This window comes from Phascolarctos cinereus, unplaced genomic scaffold (assembly GCF_003287225.1).
Source record: "Phascolarctos cinereus isolate Bilbo 61053 unplaced genomic scaffold, phaCin_HiC Scaffold_7;HRSCAF=346, whole genome shotgun sequence".
Classification (NCBI taxonomy): Eukaryota; Metazoa; Chordata; class Mammalia; order Diprotodontia; family Phascolarctidae; genus Phascolarctos; species Phascolarctos cinereus.
In genome coordinates, this window is record NW_027556180.1 from 89,648,395 (window position 1) to 89,669,962 (window position 21,568).

General features: G+C 39.1%; 1 long non-coding RNA gene across 2 annotated transcripts in view; it reads left to right on the top strand.

Moving 5' to 3' along the window:
- LOC144454804 (uncharacterized) overlaps positions 1–21,568 on the top strand; it is a 60,333-nt gene that overhangs the window by 33,184 nt on the left and 5,581 nt on the right. The gene's annotated exons all lie outside the window — the stretch shown is intronic.

Consider the following 21,568-nt stretch of genomic DNA (forward strand, 5'->3'; position numbering starts at 1 on the left):
TGTCTCCCATATGTGACATGAGGGTGCCCTTCATTGTATGACTGGAAAGGAGGTAGATGGGAGGGTTCAGCCCTTGCTACACTTGCTTGTAGGAAAGATCAGAAAGTCTTGAGTTTTATTCACCTGGCCCATTATATTTAGAAGCCACTAGAAACATCCTACTACTTCATAATAGAAGGTAGGATGATAGCTTAATAGAATAATAGCATAACAAAAGTGGGAAAACACTCCCATTATTTTGATAAGCAATGCTTATGAGGACAACAGGGCAAGCACCCTAGTCCAGGGGTGGGGAACTTGAGGTCTCCAGGACACATGTGGCCCTCTAGGTCCTCAAGTGTGGCCTTGAAGCCCCCAGCTCCCTACCCTTGAGGCCTGGTCCATTTGTCAGAACTATAACTTTTAAAATTTGTGGTCTCAGGACCCCTTTACACTCTCAAAAATTATTGAGAACCCTAAATAGCTTTTATTTATATGGGTTATGTCCATACTTACCAAAGCGAAATTAAAACTGATAAATGAATAAAATATTAAATCATTTAAAAATAACAAACCATTACATGTTAACCATTTTCCAAAACAAAACAAAACAAAAAATCGGTATGAAGATTGGCATTGTTTTACATATTTTTGCAAATCTCTTTAATGTCTGGCTTAATCGAAGACAGCTGGATTCTCATAGCATTTGCATAAAACTTGAAAGTTTGCAAAGCACTTTACAAATTTTATTTTATCCTCGACAACTATGTGAGGGAGATGGCTATTATTATCTTCCTTTTACAGATGAGGAAACTGAGGCAGGCAGAGGCTGAGTGACTTGCCCAGGGTCATACAGCTACCAAGTATCTGAGGCTGAATTTGAAGTAGGGGCTATCTTGCTTCCATGCCCAACACTCCATCTACTTCAGTACCTACCTTCTCCAGACAAGCTGTTGTCTCACATAGAGAGGTAGTTGAAAAAGGAAAGAGTATTTTAATAGGCAAATAACATCTTTATATTATTATGTAAATAGTTTTGATCCCAGGACCACCAGAAACGGTCTCAGGGACCCCTTTGAGGGGGACACTTGGAGAATCTATAGTTTAGAGATTTAGGGAGTCTTTGGGAGGTAAGGGTCATGCTCCCAGCCCTTGCTTAAGAGGAATCTACAAAATATGGGAGTCTCAGACCTCTTGTCCAGGGTTTCTAAGCTAAAGATGTCCTAACGCAGGGGCAGAGGTCAGGAATGTCAAAGGGCATTCTCATGTGGCCCTTAGGAGGCAGCAAGAGGTTTGGAAGAAGGCAGCAGGTGAAGCAAGTGGTTTATTTAGCAAAAGCTCATAACCAGTAACAACTGTAGCCAGAAGAAGGTTGACATGAGTTGGGGTCATTCGTGGGTGGAGAGTGATAGCAGAGGTTTGACCATACAAGAGACTTACGCAGAAGACTAAGGTGGTCTCGTCTTTCCCTAACTCTTATCCGAGGAGGGTAGACATGGCTAGGGCCTAATACTAAATCTGTCCCACTGAGGAGGCAGGGGTCAAAGGGGTGCCATTGATTGGTAATAAAGGAGCACTAGACTCAGGGCCTGATATCCTAATTAGGCAACCCTAAGGTGTCAGAGAAAGCTACAATAGTGAAAGGGTTGGCTGTAAGGGTGGGGGATGCAGAGCAGTAAGTAGGCCAAAAGTCACTACAATATTAGAACATTGTTTCTTTAGTTTAGAATTAGCGGAGGAAGTCTCCTTCCCCTCCACCTCCCTTCTCTGTCTTGCAGAGGAAGAAACAGAGCAGACTATTAAGCTACTTGCATAAAGTCACACAGGAAGTACCAGGGGGAGGATTCTAACCCTAGTTTTCTGATTCTAAATCCAGTGGGTTTTTATTTGTTTGTTTTGTTTTCTTTTTTTCTCCCACTGCATGGAACTGGTACCTAAAGGTCATATGCCTAACAACTGTAAAAGCTACAACTTGAACCGGGGTCCTCTGGCTTCAGACTCGGCCCCCTTTTTCAATGAAGCAGACATTTAATCTGGTCTCATGACTCCTTGTAAAAATAGGTGTAGAGCTGGAAGGGACCTTGGAGGCTAGTGACCCCAAGCCCCTCAGCCAGCTTACTGGCTTAGGATCACACAGCTAGTTAAGTGTCTATATCAGGATTAGAACACAGGTCTTCCTGGTTCTAAGTGCAGCATGCCAGCTTCTCTGCCACCCAGACTGAAAAAATCCTCATTTGATTTTAAATACCCAGAAATCCTCATCAGCCTCTTCCAGTGTTTAGTAACTCCTGCCCCATAATAATGAGCTTTAAGCAAATTTCAGTTTATCAAAACAGTTTCTGCTGGGTATGAAGGGTATGTCACTGGGGTTTGAAACTTTTTGCCATTAATCAGAGATTAACAAAGCTGCTAATATAGTTGTCATTGGCAAACTATAGGCATGTTAGATCCATGCAGTGAAATGTGAAATCTGGGCTTCCCTACTTTGAAAGAATTTTAGTATCCATTTTCTTTTGGTAATTGCCTTATGGAAAATATTAGTGGTTCCTATGAGCATGGTTTGTCTATTGAACATAGGTGTCTGGAATTTTTTATTGAACTCATTAGCTCAAAAGATAAGAAACAGGAATCCTCATGTTGACTGGTTCACAGGATGGCCAGAACACAGCTGAAAAGACCTACAAAATGAAAAAATGATGTATGTTGGCAACGACCGATTTCTCCTAAGTCCCAAACCAACGTGCATGCATTACACTAGGTCATACAGACCACCCCAGCAGAAATTCTGGCCCTTGACTTGTGATTAGCTAGAAAAGTTGGTCACTAAAGATGTCTAGAAGAGGGAGAAAGGATACAGCAATAGAGATGACCTCTGCAAACTCCATCCCTAGGCTCATCCAAGATGAGTCTGGTGTGGCTGTAAAAGGAAGGGCAGGATACAATTTGGCTTCAATACAAAGGGACTAGGTTGAATGGAGAATAGATTCTTCCTGGACTGAGAGGAAAGAAAGGAAGGGAACGGGTCAGTATGAGCTCAGACTTGCTGAGTAGGCAGAGAAAGGCAAGGCTGGGCCTCCAACTGAAGGAAAAGGAAGGGAGCAGCTTTCTGGCAAATCTCAATGAGGGTGTGTGTATGTTTCTCTCTCTCTCTCTCTCTCTCTCTCTCTGTCTCCCTCCCTCCCTCCCCTTCCCCCATCTCTCCCTTTCCTTCTCCCTCACAATATCCAGATACATATGTATGTATATTTTTTTCTAAAAACCAAAACAACTTCAGACGAAGAAGAAGGAAAAAGAAGCCAGGAAGTCAAGTAATCCTAGACATATACTCATGTCCCCTTCTCTCCCATTTAAATTTTCTGGAGACACCAGAAGTGCTGTTTAATTAGCTCCCCTGGGAAATTCAGTCTGAGTCAACATCCTTTTAGCATAATTATTTGGGTGTTTCCTTTAAAAAAATAAATAAATTAGAAAAGTAAACATTTGCTGAGCAAATATTGTTAGGTGTAATAGGCTACAGGTGATGAAGGTTATTGAAAAGCAGACTAAATTTAAAGGGTGTTCCATCTTTCTGAAACCTGTCCCCTAAAATTCTTGTTTGTTACTCCTACCCCTCAACCCAGGAAGATGAGAATTCTATTGGTCGGCTTCACAAAGGTCATCAGAGTATGAATGAGAAATGGGCTTTTGGTGGTGGTTGAAGGGAAAGGGGTCAGTGACTGGGAGATACTCTTGGTGTTTCTTCCCAAATGTATTGTCTGGCTCTAGATAGGCTCTTGTCCTTTGCTGGTAGCCCTTTCCAATTCTGGTTAATAATTCTAATGTATCTTATAATATTAGGGATGTTATTCAAATTTAACCCATTTAGGGCAGCTAAGTGGTGCAGTAGATAGAGCACTGGGCTTGGAATCAGGAAGACTGATTGATCCTCATGAGTTCAAATCTAGCCTCAGACACTTCCTGTGTTACCCTGGGCAAGTCATTTAACCTTGTTTGCCTCAGTTTACTCACCTATAAAATGAGTTGGAGAAGGAAAAGGCAAACCACTCTAGTATCTTTGCCAAGAAAACCCAAATAGGCTCATGAAGAGTCTGAAACAACTTAAAAGCAACAATAACAAACCTATACTTTATTTTGTATAATTCTATTCTCCAACTTATCCACCTTTCCCCTAAAATGGCAGCTAAGTAGTCAGTCAACAAGGATTCATTAAGTGCCTACCTACTGTGTACCAGGAACCCTGCCAAGTGCTGGGGATACTAAAAAGGCAAATACAGTCCTTGCCCTCAAGGACACTCTAGTGGTGGAGACAACATGAATGACAACAGCTATGGTATCCCCTACTAAAGTGTTCCAACAAGATCACATATCCTGTTGAGATAGTGATTAATGGGTTATGGTGGCTAACTATATGTTACTCTCTTTCTTGTTCTACCTTAATTCATTCCAGATTTCAAGGATGAAGTGAGCAGATAGTTTAGAGTATTTCAATGATGGACGATGTTGGGAATAAACAACCTGTATTGTCCAGAAATCACAGTAGTCTTAAAGCAAAGAATTCATCAAACCCAAAAGAAGTTATACCCACTCTTCCCTCTTTCTCATCCATTCTAGTTCACTTTCCACTAAGATTTGGGTTGAGGTGTGGAGTGGTAACTTTCAGGGCTTTCATAATGATATGGTGGCCAAAGAGAGACAGGGCAGCTAGGTGTGGTGGTCCAGGATGAGGCTGAGGCTGGCAGATGGCTTGAACTCAGGAGTTCTGAGATGCAATAGAAGTTGCACTGGCACCGACATGGTGAGCCCACAACTCCACCAAGGATGGAGGACCATCAGGTTGCCCAAGGAGGGGAAAACCAGTCCAGATTAGAAAAATGGAGTAGACCATAGCTTCCACACCAATCAATATTAAGATTACAACAACGAGTGTCTGTTGTACTTCTAACCTCGGCAAAATAGGGAGATCTAGTTTTTAAAAAAAGAAAATGGAAGGGAGTGGGAAGATGTCTGTGAGAAGATGTGCAGTTTTCCAGGAATAAAGAATTTCTGAAGACCTTAAGATTTTTTGAAAACTGTTTCCAAGGCTGGTGATATTCAACTATGAAAAAATTTACAAAGTTCCTACCATGTGCAGAACATTGTGTTAAGACTACACAAATTTCAGTCTGCCCCTAATGGAACTCGCAATCTTATAGATGGAATAGACATCAACATCAATGATACCAGAATATACAGAAGTGGTTTAAACCAAGTGCTATGTGAAGTTAGAAGTGGGGAGGAACCACTAATAACTATAGCAGTCAAGGAAGAGGTGGCACTGGAACTGAGGGGGGAAAAGGAGGGCCTTGTAGCAAAGCAAAGATTTCTAAAACAAATGAGTTAAAATGCTCCATTTGTCTACTATGATATATTTGTAGTTATCATTTATGTATAAATCACTTTACAAATGACATTTGTAGATATCATATAATTGTATTTATCATATATATGAATATCATAGTACTTGTTTTTATCCTTTATGTGGAAATCATTTTACAAACAGCATATTTGTAAAATAATATTTCCATTTATCATATATGAGTAACTTATTTGCAAGTGACATATTTGTAAATATCACATCTTTGTATTTCTGATAAACATTGATGGTCATAGGTTAATGTAGCAGGAAAAGCACTAGACTTAGAAGTTTAAAGCCTAACTGTGATATTTACAAGCTCTGTGACCTCATGTAAGTGACTTAATTTACTCAGTTTCCTCATTTGTAAAAGAAAAAGAATATTTGTAGTAGGTTTGTCACAGGCTCATTGTAAAGAAGTTTATGAATCTGAGCTTTTCTCTCCTTGATATCCACTTTGAAAACTACAGATCTCAAATACTAATCCAGGCAAAGGGATAACTTCATTGGCTTTTTCTCATAACAGAATAAGAAGGAATTTCACCAGTAGGTCAAGTAAGCCCAAATACCCAGTGGTAGGTTGTCGGTCTTTATCTGCATAAATCATTGAATTATGCCTTCAAAGTGTCTCCCAATAGCTTCCAGGATTCCGTATCAAACACAAAGTCACAGATGCTTTTTGTGTCTTGACTAAGAAACAACAACAAACAATATTATTTTTTACTGTTTAATCAAAGTTTTATTGTTGTTATTGTTTTTGCGAGAAGAAGAGGAATGTTGTAAATAATAAGGCGGGGGGGGGGAAATCTGACAAAAACTGCTATGAAATCCACCTTTTGCCAATTGTAGGCCAGTGATGTACCTGGCCATTCCTTGGGCCTTTGATGGGTCATTTCCTGAGCACTGAGACATGAGAGAAGAAAGGCAATTCTTTGGCATCTTTGTTTAATAAGCAAGGGCATGACCCACCCGTTTCAGTTTCTAGTTGCCAGATACTTCAACTTTCAGTCAGATCTTTTAGCACATGACCCTTCTATGTTGCCTGACTGTAGGGCTGGCACTCTATCCACTGAGTCACCCAACTGCCTTTAGAGATAGAGTGACAGATCTTCAGTTAGGAGGACCTGAGTTCAAATCTGGCCTCTGACAGTGACCACCTGTGTGACCCTGGGTGAGTCACTTCACCCTGTTTGCCTCAGTTTCCTCATCTGTAAAATGAGCTGGAGAAAGAAAATGGCAAACCATTCCAGTATCTCTGCTAAGAAAACCCTAAATGGGATCACGAAGAGTTGGACATGACTAATCGACTAAACACCATGACCACAGTATATTCAGCCACTCTCCAATCAAGGGTATGCATTTTGTTTCCCGTTCTTTGCCACCATAAAAGTGCTGTGATGTGTATGGAGCCTTTCCTTTTGCCAGTGACCTCTCTGGAGTATATTCTTAGCAACAGACTCTTTAGATCAATGAGTATAAACACTTCAGACACTTAATTTACATAGTTTTTCATTGTGTTCCAGAATAATTGTACTAATTCACGATTCCACCAATAATGCATCAGTTTGCCAGTCTTTCAACAACTCCTTCAATATTGATGATTCCCATTTATTTTCTTCTGCCAGTTTTCTGGGTATGAGGTAAAACTTCTGGGTTGTTTGATTTGCCTTTCTTGCTTTAGGCATTAGGACATTTTTGTTATGAAATGAGTTTCATACAGTGTTTTTGTTCTTAATTTTTTAGAATAATTTGTGTAGTAAAGGTATTAATTGGGTCATTTCCTGAGCACTGAGACACAAGAGAAGAAAGGCAATTCTTTGGCATCTTTGTTTAATGATCAAGGTCATGACCCACTCGTTTCAGTTTCTGGTTGCTAAATACTTCAACTTTCAGTTTGAGATAAAATACATAATTGTTCCTTAAAAGTTTGGTAGAATCATCCTGCAAATCCATCAGTGTCAGGAGTTTATTTTTTCTGTCTAATGGTGCTTTTTCAGCTAGCTTATTTTTCTTTTCTGAGATCAGGTTATTTATAATCTCTATTTTCTATTTTGTTGGTTTATGTATTTTATTTTTTAAAGTAATCCTCTTTTTTGTGTGTTCTCTTTTTTGTTTAGTTTTTCTTGCCTTTAGCTATTCACAGTGGGTTAAAATTGACTATATTTTAACAGACAGGAAAAGACTTATTATGCGAGTGGGAGTTATGCCTGAGACAACTGTCTACGTACAGTCAGGCCATTGACTCATCCGAGTTAATATCAGAATATATAATAAACAAGAAGAAAGAATAGTATTGAGAAAAATATGTAGTATAAAATTCATAAGATTTAACCCTGAATTTTTCAACAAGCTATTGACAATCCAAAGTTGCAAATGAACAAGAGAAATCACATCAGTACTAACTATAATAATGTTTTTCAGAAGTTAAACACAGGCAAATTAATTACTATGACAAGGAGACCAAGAAAATCCAGAAAATACCTTAGCTATCAAACATTTGATCTATTTGCTAACTGGAAAGAGATGACTGCCGAAGGTAACATCAGATTAGAATACAAACTTTTATAAAATCTTACCAAAGATAATGCTGGATGATTACGAGCAGTTATGATCTCATAAAGAGAAGTCATGGTAGGCAAAAGCGGTCTAAAGAAAGTTTGCAAGATATCCAACTAAACAACGTCATTCTCATGGCATTTAAAGACAAGAATGCAAAGAGGTCTATAAGTATAAGAAAAATAACAAGGTTTGCAACAAAAATTACTACAAATATTTTTTCCATCAAGGATAGTGGAACCATTACAACTGAACTCTAATATCACAGTCTTTGAGATGTTTACAGAAAGAACAGAAGGCACTAAGGAGAACAAAGAGAGGAAAAGCAATCAGATTGAATCAAATATATGTGGAGGATATATATGCTGGAAGTGAATACAATTGAGGGACTTATTTACAAGAATCTAGTGGAGGGAAGATTTCAAAGATGATACCCAAAAAGGTAACCATGAACGAATCAATGACTGCTGACCTATATGCCCATTCTTCTATCTACAAAATCATCATGAGCCATCTATTCACAATATTCATTGAGGATATTAAGTAGGAGACAAACAGACTTTCACAAATAATATTCAACCATGGACCATTTTCCTTTGTGAAAATTTACTGGAAAATATAGGAAATATAAGATTCCATTGTGTTTATTATTGATTATGAAAAAACATTTGACTAGGTATGACAAGATAATACCTTAAAGAATCTTCTACCAGAAAGTGTCTCCTATCCATCTATATCTATTTCTATATCTATCAAGCTAATTCAAGATTCCTTGGAAAATATAACAGAAATAACTCTGTTCATTGACCCTGAGAGTAAATATTAGATGAGTAGTAAAATAGCAAAATAGATGCTAGGCAAAAGCATTTGCCATTGAGATGGAAGCGATCTAAGCATAAGGTACAGGCCCAAAACAGATTTCTTATGGATGATGAGGTCCTCCAAATGCTGCTATTTGTAAGAGAGAAAGAGAGAGAGGTAGAGAGACAGAGACAGAGAGAGAGAGAGATTGAGATTACGCCGATTGCATCAAGCCCCAAGACATTGCAGAGTCTCCTGGAAGGTATTTCTCATCTTCTCATCAATCAAAAGAGTTTAGCTTATTCATCTACACAGGAATGACCAAATGTGGGGCAGATAGGTGGCGCGGTGGACAGAGCACTGGCCCTGGATTCAGAAGGACCTGAGTTCAAATCCAGCCTCAGACACATAACACTTACTAGCTTGTGTGACCCTGGGCAAGTCACTTAACCCCCACTGCCCAACCAAAAAAAAAAAGGAAAGAACAAATGAATGAAGAATGTCTATTGCCTAGATGTCAGAATATATCTGAAAAGATGTCCTAAAGATCTTGTCTAGTAGTACATATATCTGAAAGACAATATAAATGAACTATGAGCTGATCTCCGAGTAGAAAAAGAAGTGAAAATATAATTCCTTTTGGGAAACTGCAAAATACTTTTTACTTACTCCTAACTTCTCATTACAGCAAATGCCCATCTTTTCAATACTAGCATTTTACACGTCTTGCTATATGGCATCAAGATTTGGAATACCACTACTTCCAAAGAATGGACAATGAGAATCACACAGAGGGCCATGGAAAGATGCTTGGTAGATGTGGCAAGACGAACGCAAAATATAATCCATGAAGAAGAATGAAACTAAAAGATGTCGTCAAAGAATCATATGACAGAAAGAGAAGATGGACTTTTGTGGTGAACTTTTGGAAAAAGTAAGCATGGATGGGTTGTGAACTGCATCATTGGAGGGAACTCCTGAATTAATGAAATAATAGCTGCATTTGAATATTTGAGAGAATGCTAAATGAGTAATGATATTATTCTGACCTCTTCTAATAGCATAAGAGGAATCCTGGGTTTTCAAAGACTGTCCTAGCAGAGAACAAATTCTGTGTTTAGTTTAACTAAGCTCAAAAAGCTTTGAACATATTGTGGACTGTATGCTTATCATGTCAGCGCTAGTTTAGGGAGGAAAGTAGAGGCTTATCACCAGAAGGTTGTCCTAGTACTAAACAGATATGTGTGTGTAGAGGGGTAACAGTATTGGCCACAGAAACTCATGCCAGTTGTCTGCCAATGCTCATATACATTGTGCTCTGCATCACTTGAGGAAGTAACTAGAGTCATAAGTAAAAATATTCTTAAAGGATTTAAGTAAGTCAATTACTATTACAATAATGTTATTGTGGTTACAGGTAATTTAATATTAAAGAACAAAACATCTTCAAATCTATTGTGGCTGACCTTATCAGGACAGATTATTATAGTGATTCATTGCTATTAGATCAAATAATTCTCTGCTGGCTGTAGGCAGCTTCTCCTTCTCCTCTCCTCCTCCTCCTCCTTCTCAGACAAGGTTACCATTACTGTCCCCTGGCAAATTGCAAGATCCTTTTTAGGGGACACCTAAGGGCAAGATAGAGTCAATTACCATTTCAGGCAAGAATCAGGTATCAGGAATATATTCATTATAACTGAACACACAAGCCATTGGTTAGGAGGAGGTATAATACAGTGGAAAACATGCTGGATCTGTAGCCAGATGACTTGGGCTCAAATATCAACTCTGAGCAGGGATGTGCTGATAGATGTCAGGAAGTCCATTATTAGTAAATCTGAAGCTAGACTTGAACTCAGGTCTTCCTGATTCCAGTTCCAGGGCTCTGTTCACAGCACCACCTTCTCATTTCCATTCTTCTGCTGTTTATCTATTTCTTCTTCCCTAAGAGCCAGTATAGCAATTAATTTAGGAATTTTATACTAATGGGATTCTAGACATAATTATAAGGTGCAAAAAAGCATGTCTAATTGGGACAGAGCTTTCAGCTAGAGCCAAGGAATTATGAAATGGTGCCTCATTTGTCCTCAGTGTCTAGTGGTAGTTTACATGTAGTATATAAATGCATAAAGGACTTATGATCTTGTCTTTAGAGGGACCTTCCTCCACCAACAAACAAGTAAGTGGTCTATAACTTAATAGAGAAGTCCTAGGCATCTTCCTGAGGCACATAGAAGTTGTGATTTGCCCAGGTTCACACATTAGTACTTAAATGTCAAAGGTGGAATATAAAGCCAGGTCTTCCTCACTTTGAATTTAGCACTCTATCTATACTGCCATGCACCCTACTACACATAGACACTTAATAATATTTAAATCAATTGATTATTAATTACTAAATCATTACATAATCATTAATTAATTATTATGAACTATTCATTAATTTAGCCATACTATTTTAGGGCAACGTCCTCAAATACTGCAGCATAGTAAAGGCTCTGCTCAGACTGTGTTTTTGGTCTTCTGTAATTTTATGCTACTCATATTACATGTTCTTATTTTTAATTTCACTATGCATTATATGGATTTAATTAGTCATTCATGGCTTCTTTTGAACACCCTCTTTCTCTTCCCACTTAGATTACTTTCTTTTTGCCCTTTCCCTTCATCTCAAGAACTAGGATACTCACCCACCTGTATTTCTTTTTCTTAAAATTCTTTGTAATATCATTTTATACTGAGTTTGCTGTTTCCCTCTTTGTCCTCCCTTGATTCTCTGTTTCTCCCTCCCCCTCCTTTCTTGCTCATTGGATGTCAGATGAAGCTATTTCCTCTGAATAGGCACCCCTCCCTCTCTGTTTCTCAGCAGGAGCTGCCTTCTTTCTGTTTCCTTGCTGCACTATTTGTTCCTAACTACATTCTCTGCCTTCCATCAGCTTTTTCTCCCTTGTCTCTGCCTGAAATCCATCTTCTTTCTTATTCCTCTCTACCCTTCTCCCCCCACCCCCGGTCTTCCTGAAGCTACATACTGACTTCTCATTCTCTTTCAGATTCAGGTGACATCCTTGTGTTTATTTAGGCCACAGACATGAAGTCTTCTCTCTTAGGTGACCCTAGATTGGCCACCAATGTCACTTTGGAACCCTAAGGCCTAACAGGAAACCAAAAAAGCTAAAAAAAAAACCCAAACCCACAATGGTCGCAAAAGCTAACATTATCTTAGGAAGTGTGAATAGAAGCAGAGAGCACAGAAAAAAAGAAAGTGATAGTATTCTGCCATACTCAAGCCATTATGGAAGGACTGTGGTCAGACTGGGGTACTATGTTTTAGGAAGGATGTTAACAAAATGGAATACATTCAGAGAAGGGCAGCCATAATATCAAAGGATGGGAGGCTTTGCCTTCTGACAGTCAGTTCAAAGAACTTTGAATGTTTAGATTAGAGCAGAGGTGGAGAACCTGTGGCCTTGAGGCCACATATGGCCTTCCTGGTCCTCAAGTGCATCTCTTTGACTAAATCTAAACTTCATAAAACAAATCCTTTTATTAAGGATTGTTACTATTCCCTTAAAATGAAAGCTATATTGGGGTATCTTAAGAGTTTTAATGTAGAGCCAGATGAGACTTTTCTTGTTTGGAACCAGAAAGTTAGAAGCATTGGAGGGAAGAAAGATGGGCATTGACTCAGCATAAAAGAAAAACTTTAGAATAATTAGAATTATCCCAAAGTGGAGGGAGCCTCTTTAGGAGGTAATAATGATTCCCATTTCTAAAACGCTTTAAGGTCTTCAAAGGACTTTCTTCATAATAATCCTGTGAGGCATATAGTATAAATATTATCATGCTCGTTTCACTAATGAGGAAATTAGAGCTCAGAGAGGTCAAGCAATTTGTACAAGATCATATAGCTTTCATACAGAAACAGACCTAGAATTGGAAGGGAATTCAGATATTATCTTTTTTTTTTTTTTGGCAATTGGGGTTAAGTGACTTGCCCAGGGTCATACAGCTAGTTAAGTGCCAAGTGTTTGGTCTGAGGTCGGATTTGAACTCAGGTCCTCCTGACTTCAGGGCCAGAGCTCCATCTACTGCGCCACCTCACTACCCCCAGATATTATCTTTTATAACCTTTTCATTTTATCTGATTCTGTGGGTAAGCAGGTTGGTCAGTCACTCCTATTTACCCACTTCCATCCAGCTAATGACTCGTTTCTTAAGTGGGCTTCCAAATTTAAATGTTCCTTCTCTTCTTTGGGAAGTTGTATCAAAGGACACGTAATGCAATCTTTTTTAAAAAAGCTCTGAGCCCCAAGCCAGAATGCCCTCAAAGTTAGATTTCTCTCTTCCTTTTCTCTGAGAGAAAGGGAATCTTCCCTATTCAATTGTGTCCTTCTAACTGAATTTCTAAGAAATTTTTTTTAAAAACCCACAGTTATTTATTTTTACTGCAAGTACATGTGACTCAGGTATCATTTAACAAGACAAAATAAGTATTTAAAACACCAAAAAACTAGACTTTCTTCATGCTCAGGGGGAAAGTCTTCACACTTCTATGAGAGAGACCAACAGGAGAAAGGAGATACAGAATTAGGGCTTTGGGGATCTGTAGCCCAGAAGGATTTCAGCAACACAGAGCTTATCTCAAAATACTTCTTGACTTCTTGCGCCTTAACAGATCACACTCCTAGGGTCTTGGTCCTGCTCAGTGTGGCAGCTGACTTTGCTCATGATTCTGTCCTCTCAGATCTCAAAGCCTCCTTTCTTCGTCTCCAGTCCTTGGCTGGGGTAGAGCTTTTCTCTTTCAGAAATAGCAGGCATCCTTGCCATATAACTGGTAGTAGCCTTGGTTTTGAGGTCTGCCATATCCCCAGAAGATAGGAGTGCTGGGTCATTCTACTAGACTTTGTATTGAACCTTGGGCAGCTAGGTGGCACAGTGGATGGAGCACCAGACCTGGAGTCTGGAAGACCTGAGTTCAAAGCCAGCCTCAGACACTCACTAGCTGTGTGACCCTGGACAAGTCATTTAACTCTGTTTGACTCAATTCTCTCATTGTAAAAAGAGCTGGAGAAGTATGTAGCAAACTATTCCAGTATCTTTGCCAAGAAACCCCCAAATGGGCTCACAAAGAGTCTGACACAAGTGAACAACAACAACATTTAGCCTTTCCTTAGCACAAGACTGAGTCAGATTTCAACCTAACTTATGGGGCCTCTCCAGTACACTTTCCAAATCTACATCTCTGCATTCCAGGCCATAACTAGAAAGGGCTAGTTACTTAATAATAAGCAAATAGGTCTGAACTATAAAGTGCCCCACTTGAAAAAAAAATTCTATGGAGGAGGGAAGAAAAATTTGGCACTCAAAATCTTATAAAAATACATGTTGAAAACTACCTTTACATGTAATTGGAAAAAAAATACTATTCACAAATAAAAAGGAAAAAAAGGAAAGGAAAGAAAAAAGAAAAAATTCTAACTCTCTTTTGTTGTACTATGTAAATGCTCAGGGGACATATTCATTGTCTCCTCTGGCTACCCAGTAGCATTTCTAGCCTTTTCATATGTAAATGAGCTAATCAAACCTTCCCTTGTTTACAAGATACAAATGAGCCCACTCCAAGCTTTACATCCTTTACCAGGTACAGAAAGATTCACTCATATCTGAAAGGAGTTTACCTACAAGGGAAAAAAATGAAGTCTGAATGGGATGCACTCTTACATTTTACTGCCTGTATTTGCTCTTTACCTCCTAAAAATCTGCCTAAGGGTTTACATACAGATGAAAAAAGTGTGACCCTCAAACTTGAGAGTCCACATTCCTTTCTCTGTACCAGGCTATTAGAGCAGAGTCAAACCCAGCTCTCTACTAGCCTTTCTTTTGTGCTCCACTGCCTTTTCAAGTGGAGTCTGGATGACCACATGTCAAGGATGCTATCAAGGAAGCTCTTTGTCAGTATGTTTTTATTTTTTATTTTCATTTATATATATAATTTTTATGTTATAATATATGTTGCAGCTAAGTGGTACAGTGGATAGAGCACCGGCCCTGGATTCAGGAGCATCTGAGTTCAAATCCGGTCTCAGACACATAAACTTACTTGCTATGTGACCCTGGTCAAGTCACTTAACCCCATTGCCTAGACAAAATATACATACATATACATATATATATATATATATATATATATATATATATATATATATATATATATATATTGCATTTTTTTTTATTACCACTGAGGTTTATTCTAACTCATCTTCAATGATCCTGCGAAGCATGCTGAAAGAAAAACTGGCAATAATTTTTCATCACAATGATTATCACAATACAAAAGCAATTTCTTTAACATGTGATTTAACATATCCCAATCCCAGGTGCCCCATGCCCAGGCAGAAAGCAAACTGAACTAACAGTGATGGTGACAGTCTATGAAACACTGCTGGGGACCCTCAGATGTGCTGTTATTAGGTAGAAGTGACACTACTATGACTATTATAATGGCTGCTATGACTAGAAGCAGCAGGCCCTAAAGCCAGATTCTTTTCCATTACTCATTCTTGGTTTTTTGTTTTTTGTTTTTTGGTTTTTGGGTTTTTTTTGGCTAGGTAATGGGGTTAAGTGATGTGCCCAGAGTCAGACAGCTAGTAAGTGTTATGTGTCTGAGGCCGGATTTGAACTCAGGTCCTCCTGAATCCAGGGCCGGTGCTCTATCCACTGTGCCACCTAGCTGCCCCCCATTACTCATTCTTGCCAAAAGAAAAAACTTCCTCTGTCCTATTTCATATGTCAACTAGGAGTCTATCCAACCTGATAAGGGCTGTAGATTTAGAGCTATAAGGAATCTTAGATCCCTCAAATCCAATACTTCTCATTTTAAAGCTAAGGAAACTGACGCACAGGGAAAAAATGTAAGATTTGTCCAGGGTTATACAGGTATTAAATGTCTGAAGGGAGATTTGAACCTAGGTCTTCCTGAATCCAACTCTCATATTCTATCCCCTATACCATGCTGCCTCTTGGAAATAGTACCCCATCATTGTCCAACTGAGTTCCTGGGACACTGCCCAGACAAAGGATACTCTAGAGCGACAGATAGCAAGAACACTCTAAATAACTAGATAGAATGAGAAGAGCATGGCTGAAGGTTTAGAGGGTATTTTTTTTTATGAAGAAAGAGAATGAATAGAGTTGAATCCATGGTTCTTATCCTCTCAATAAAGGAGCAAGGTCATCTCCTGAAAGTGCAGTGCTTAAGGAGAGTAGAAAATGTTTGGAAGTCATTGTAGCATATGGGGTAAAATGCTGAAGTACAGAAGAGGATCGTTAAGAAGTTAGGAGGACCCAGCTGGAATTCAATAGTTACATTGGCAGAGGATTCAACTGTATGATTTAGTGACACTTTCTGCTCACTAACAGAAGCCCTGGAGCAAAAGAAAAGAGAGAAAATAGTAGGGCTTGCTCAGTATTTTAAATTGGCAAGTTAATTGCCCCTGGCCAATTTCCATATGGCCGAGGAAACAAGAAATCCTTGAGAGAGAATCACAGAAATTACTTGTCCAACAGAAAGGCTCTGGAAAAGAAGATGGTGGATCTTTCTGTAGCCTGGAAGGCATGTTGCTGTTCACATAGACACAATAATGACAGATGTTTGAACAAAGGATTTGAGGTGCAGAGAGCTGCATAGCTTCTTAGGAGCCTCACTCAGCCTTTACTGTTCTTGCTTTCCCATATCCTTTCATTTGCACAGAAGATCCCAGATCTCCTAGGGTCCAAAGAAATCCAGAGATTTCAAACCTACAGCTCTTGTTTGTGTATCTGTGTATGGGTATGTATGTTTGTATTTTTAAATGCAGACCTTCCTCCAACTGATTTTGTGGTCGTAGTATTCCCATAGGTGGATAATTGGAGATTATAAGGAATTTCTTACACCAAGTCAGATAGTTGTCCAGAAAAATGGATCATAATTCATCTTAGACAGATTGAACACCTGTGGTCTCTAATTAGCTGGCTGAATGTTCTTGGGTCCAAAAGAAACTAAGATTTTCTAATTTTATTTTTTTTAAGCAATTGGGGTTAAGTGACTTGCCCAGGCTCACACAGCTAGTAAGTGTCAAGTGTTGGTCTGAGGCCAGACTTGAACTCAGGTTCTACTGACTTCTGGGCAGGTGCTGTATCCACTGGGCCACCTAGCTGCCCCAGAAACTAAGATTTTAAGAAATGACAGATTTCTCTCCTTCCAAAGGGAAAAGTCTCTTTTCCCTAGCCTGAGGACTGGATGTATGAAGGGTTTGCCTTTCTTCTAAAAGGAATAAAGTTTAGAAGGCTTATCCCATCCCTCTCAATTCAAGTACCTTTTAATTATTTCCTATTTATCCCGCAAGCTTGTTTGTATATATTTGTTTGCTTATTGTCTCCCATTAGATTGTGAGCTTCTTGAGGGCAGGGACCATCTTTTGCCTCTTTTGTGTTCTTGGGACTTAGAACAGTGCCTGGCACTTAGCAGATGCTTAATGAACGTTTGTTGGCTGACTGACCCTTTGCTCTAAGATTAAAAAAAAAGTCAGAGGCTACTCATTTTTTTAAGGGGACAAAATGGCTTCTCGGTTGAAGACTCAGGCTTAAGCCCAGTAAGTGGTAAAAGGTAAAATAGATTGAGCAGGAAGTAAGGGAGAGTACAGCAGATATTCTGTGCAATACTCAGTGACCCTGAAGAAATTGGAGATATGCTTTGTTCCTCTGGGTATATCCTAGCTACATGTATGGACTTATCAAAGGTGTGTCCTAGTCATATGTATTCACTATGAGAGTGGTCATTCCCCCCCCCCAACATACCTTCTGGCAGTATATTTTTTTGTATCTATGGGTCTTATGTGTGATCTCTCTCTTTGTCCATTCTTCCCATTGATGGAGTCTCTGTGGGAAAATGTAGCCCAGATTGTATGTGTGTGTGTATGTGTGTGAGTGTGTGTGTGTGTGTGTGTATGTGTGTGTACACGTATGGATTCTACGGCTACTTTTCTCACTGTTATTTCATTAAATGCCTTTACTTTGAACTAAGTGTGTCCTCTGGTTAAATAGTAAAGTAAACACATGGTGGGGACTTGAGAGTTATGGGTTTAAGGGAACATAGATTCACAGAAGCTATGCAGAGATCCTTAACCAGAGGCAGCTTTGCCATTTTCAAGTGGAGTGATTCTAGGCATTATGTTCCAATAATAGTTCCAGGTATTACAGGTTTTATTTACATGTTCAAAGCTGTCCATTTAGCTCTACACCTAAGTTGTTTTCAGTCTTTATCACATTCCTGTAGATTTTTGTTGGGCCTCAACTTTCTTTGGATTTCTGGTTCAGAAGCCTCTAAATGAAAAGCAAATTGTCCTTCAAGAAGTCCCCCAGATATTCAGGGACAACACATTAAGTTAACCTTTTGGGGTGAGATATGCTATCAAAACACTTCCCCATGGTGTCCCCTTTGAGCCCCAAAGTTTCCCTGAAGTCAGGGGAAAATGTCAGACCAGATACCTAAATACAGCTTCTGAGCAATGTTATTTGACTTCTAGTTCAATAGGGTGGTAAAAACCTCAGACTAGTACAGTAACTTTCTAGGGACTTGAGAAAATCCTCACCAGGCAGGTCTATGACATAATGGTACCAGTTCCCTGCCAAACAGCCACTAAAAATTGAATTAGGATTAGGCCCTCATCTCTTAATGAGTCCCTGTGTTTTGTGTCCTGCAGGGGTTGGTTTTTATCCCTGGGCCATCAGGGAGCCTCTGACTTGCTCAAAATTCATCTCCATGAACTGGTGACAGCTGAATTCCATTCAGTTTGGGGCAATAATAATCATTCGTGTTATTGATTTCTGCTGCAGCTAATGGCTGCTTCTCAGGATGAATAATGGGAGAACAGCGCCTCTGTGGCACATGTTGAAAGTTCAGTCTCAGTAATGATTGAATGCTCCCTTAGGGGGCATGAATAAATCAGAGAAAACAGATGCGCCAATTACTAAACTCCATACTCCATTCACTGCTGAGGGGGAGGGAAAAAAAAGTTAATTAGCTAATGATAAAAAGCACACTATGTTCAGGTTATTTTATTCTAGGGTTTTCTCTGAAGTAAACACGATAGGGTCATGACATATGGTTTTAAAGCACTGTCACCAAATAAGAAACTACCTACTGTCATCTATCACCTACAGGCAGATCAAATTTCAGTGTAGACAACTCTCAATCTAAACAAGCAGGATTCCAGATTTAGCTTTTGGAGAACAAACAGCATATGGCCATGAAAAGAAAATTAGATTTTTTTTTTTGCAAGAGGCCCCTGAAGCTGGAAGGAAAATGCTGTTATCTACCTGGTTTATTCTTCCCACACACTAAAGACTAGGTAAGTCAATGGATGAAGAGCTGGTGTATTTATGCACACAGTGTCTCATGCTGTCAGTCAGCACTGGGTGAGGTGTTCAGCACCTAGAAGTCTATGACTTGTCATTTCTATTCCCAACTCATCCCCTGTGAGGCAAAGCTAAAAACTCAACAAAGGAGCTACCTTCCACTGAGGTATTTTTTTCCTTTTCTCTTTTCACTGCCTTTTTATTGGTATTCTTCCCCCATAGGAACAGTAAGCATATTACATAACCTGTTTGCCACAAAGCCAGAATCCTCATATCTACTACACAAAGTAGGTGAAAAAGCGTTCAGGAGAATAAGAGTCAGTATGAGAGCTTACAAAGAGTGATAAAGGTTTGGAATAACCAGGGGGTAGCACACTAGGGAATTAAGAAGTGGTCAAAGGATTTTTAAAGCAACAGCAAGGAACATGAAAAGATGGTGAAACAGGAAGCGATGCAGCCTAACTCTTCTACAATTAAGAATGTCAGACTCAGCAGTGATTGGGAAAGTTAAGTAAAACCATATTGGTTCATTTATCTAGCCCCAGATAACAAACTTGACCCACTGAAAAGTGATCAGGTCAGGAACTGTGGAAGAGAGGTAATCTGGGGTTGCAGACTCAGCCCCTGGGCTCTGAACAGAGCCAGAGAGCTATAACTCAAACATCTGGACCTGCAGAGCCTTCCAGCCAGGTAACTTGGGCTGGGGCCATCAATTGCATACTTGAGTTCCACCTAGGGGTAAGGCTACAGCTCTGTGGCCCAGACCCAAACAGGGGTCTAGAGCCTAGAAAACCTGAGAGGGCAGCAATCAGACTATGCCTTTGGACAAACTGTATAAGACTCTTTGAAAGTTTGTGGCTCCCTGGCCCCAAGCCACTCCTTTATACTTGAAGAATGCATACTACATACCTGGGCAATGTAGTGACAGGACCACAGATAAAATGGGTCAGGACACATATGGCCACAACAGTCTCAAAAGAACTTCACAGACCTGGCCCTAACACAAAATCCCAATTTGGGAAGTAAAGCTGGAATAAATGAATAAACAAACAATCAAACAAACAAACAAAAAAAAAAAACCAGGACGCCCAAGGCACAAGCCCAGAATTTAGAATAACTCCAAAAACAGCTATAAGCAAAGCCTCAAAGAAAGAGAGTTTGACCACAAGATCAATAAGAATTACTAGAAGAAATAAGAATTTTTGAAGTATATTTTTCTCTTTTGCTTATAATAGCATATAATATTACATGAAATTATATTATAAATAAAATTTACAAGTTAGAGTGAAGAACTAGAAAACAAATGAAAGTTTTAGAGGAAAGACTTCAAAAAAGAATTAACAGCTTAGCACAAAAAGTGTGAAATCTTACCAAAGAAACTGAATCTCTGAAAATTAGAATGGACTAAACACGAATTAAGGATTCTACATGATAAGAAGAAATATTAGAACAAAGTCAAAAGATTGAAAAATAGAAGAAAATATGAAGTTTCTCATATAAAAAAACTGACTAATATGGAAAACAGATTAAAGAGAAATAACTTAAGAATCTTGGATTTCCTCGTAGCCATAAAAAAAAGAGCTTCATTGTCACATTCTTTACAGTAATAAAAGAAAAAAAAGGCACTTCCCAGATATATTAGAACAAGAGGGCAAAGTGAAAATAGAAGGAATCCACCAATCACATCCTGAAAGAAATCTGTAAAGGAAAGCTCCTAGGAATTTCATAGCTATTAGCCAGAGTTTCCAAATCAAAGAAGCAACGAGGCAAATTTAACCCCTTAAAATTGGGCAGCAGAAACTTGTTGAGGGATGTCATAACGGTTTCACTGAAAAATTCTGTTGAATGAATGAAAAAACACCTACTATGAGCCAGGCACTGTACTTATCACTGGGAATACAAAGACACAAGTGACATAGTCCCTGATATCAAAGACCTTGTCTTCTATTTCTTCCATTCAATTTTATTCTATTTTCAGTCAGATTCTCTTCTTCCCACCAATCCCTCCCCCACCCATTGAGAAGGCAAGAAATACAAAACCCATTACAAATATGAAGTTATGCAAAACAAATTTCCATGTTAACCATGTTCTAGGGGTGGGGGAAGAAAGAAAAGAAAAGAAAGCAAGAGACAAAAAATATGCTTCAATCTACACTCTGAGTCCATCAGTTCTCTCTCTGGAGGTGGATTGCCTTTTCCAAGAGCTTACATTCAATATAAAGTGAGAACACATATAAGGAAATGGTGGCCAGGGAGGAAACTTTGGTCTAGAGAGCCACAGGGATTATGAATGGAAACATAGCACAGCTGATTATCAGGTCCCTTCAGGAAACTACATAATATTGATTTACTTAATATCTCCTGGAGCAAGAGGTGAAAAGGGGAAAAGGAGATGGGGAGGGGGTAGAGTAGAGTCGTTGTGGTAAAGCAGATGGCCAGATACCC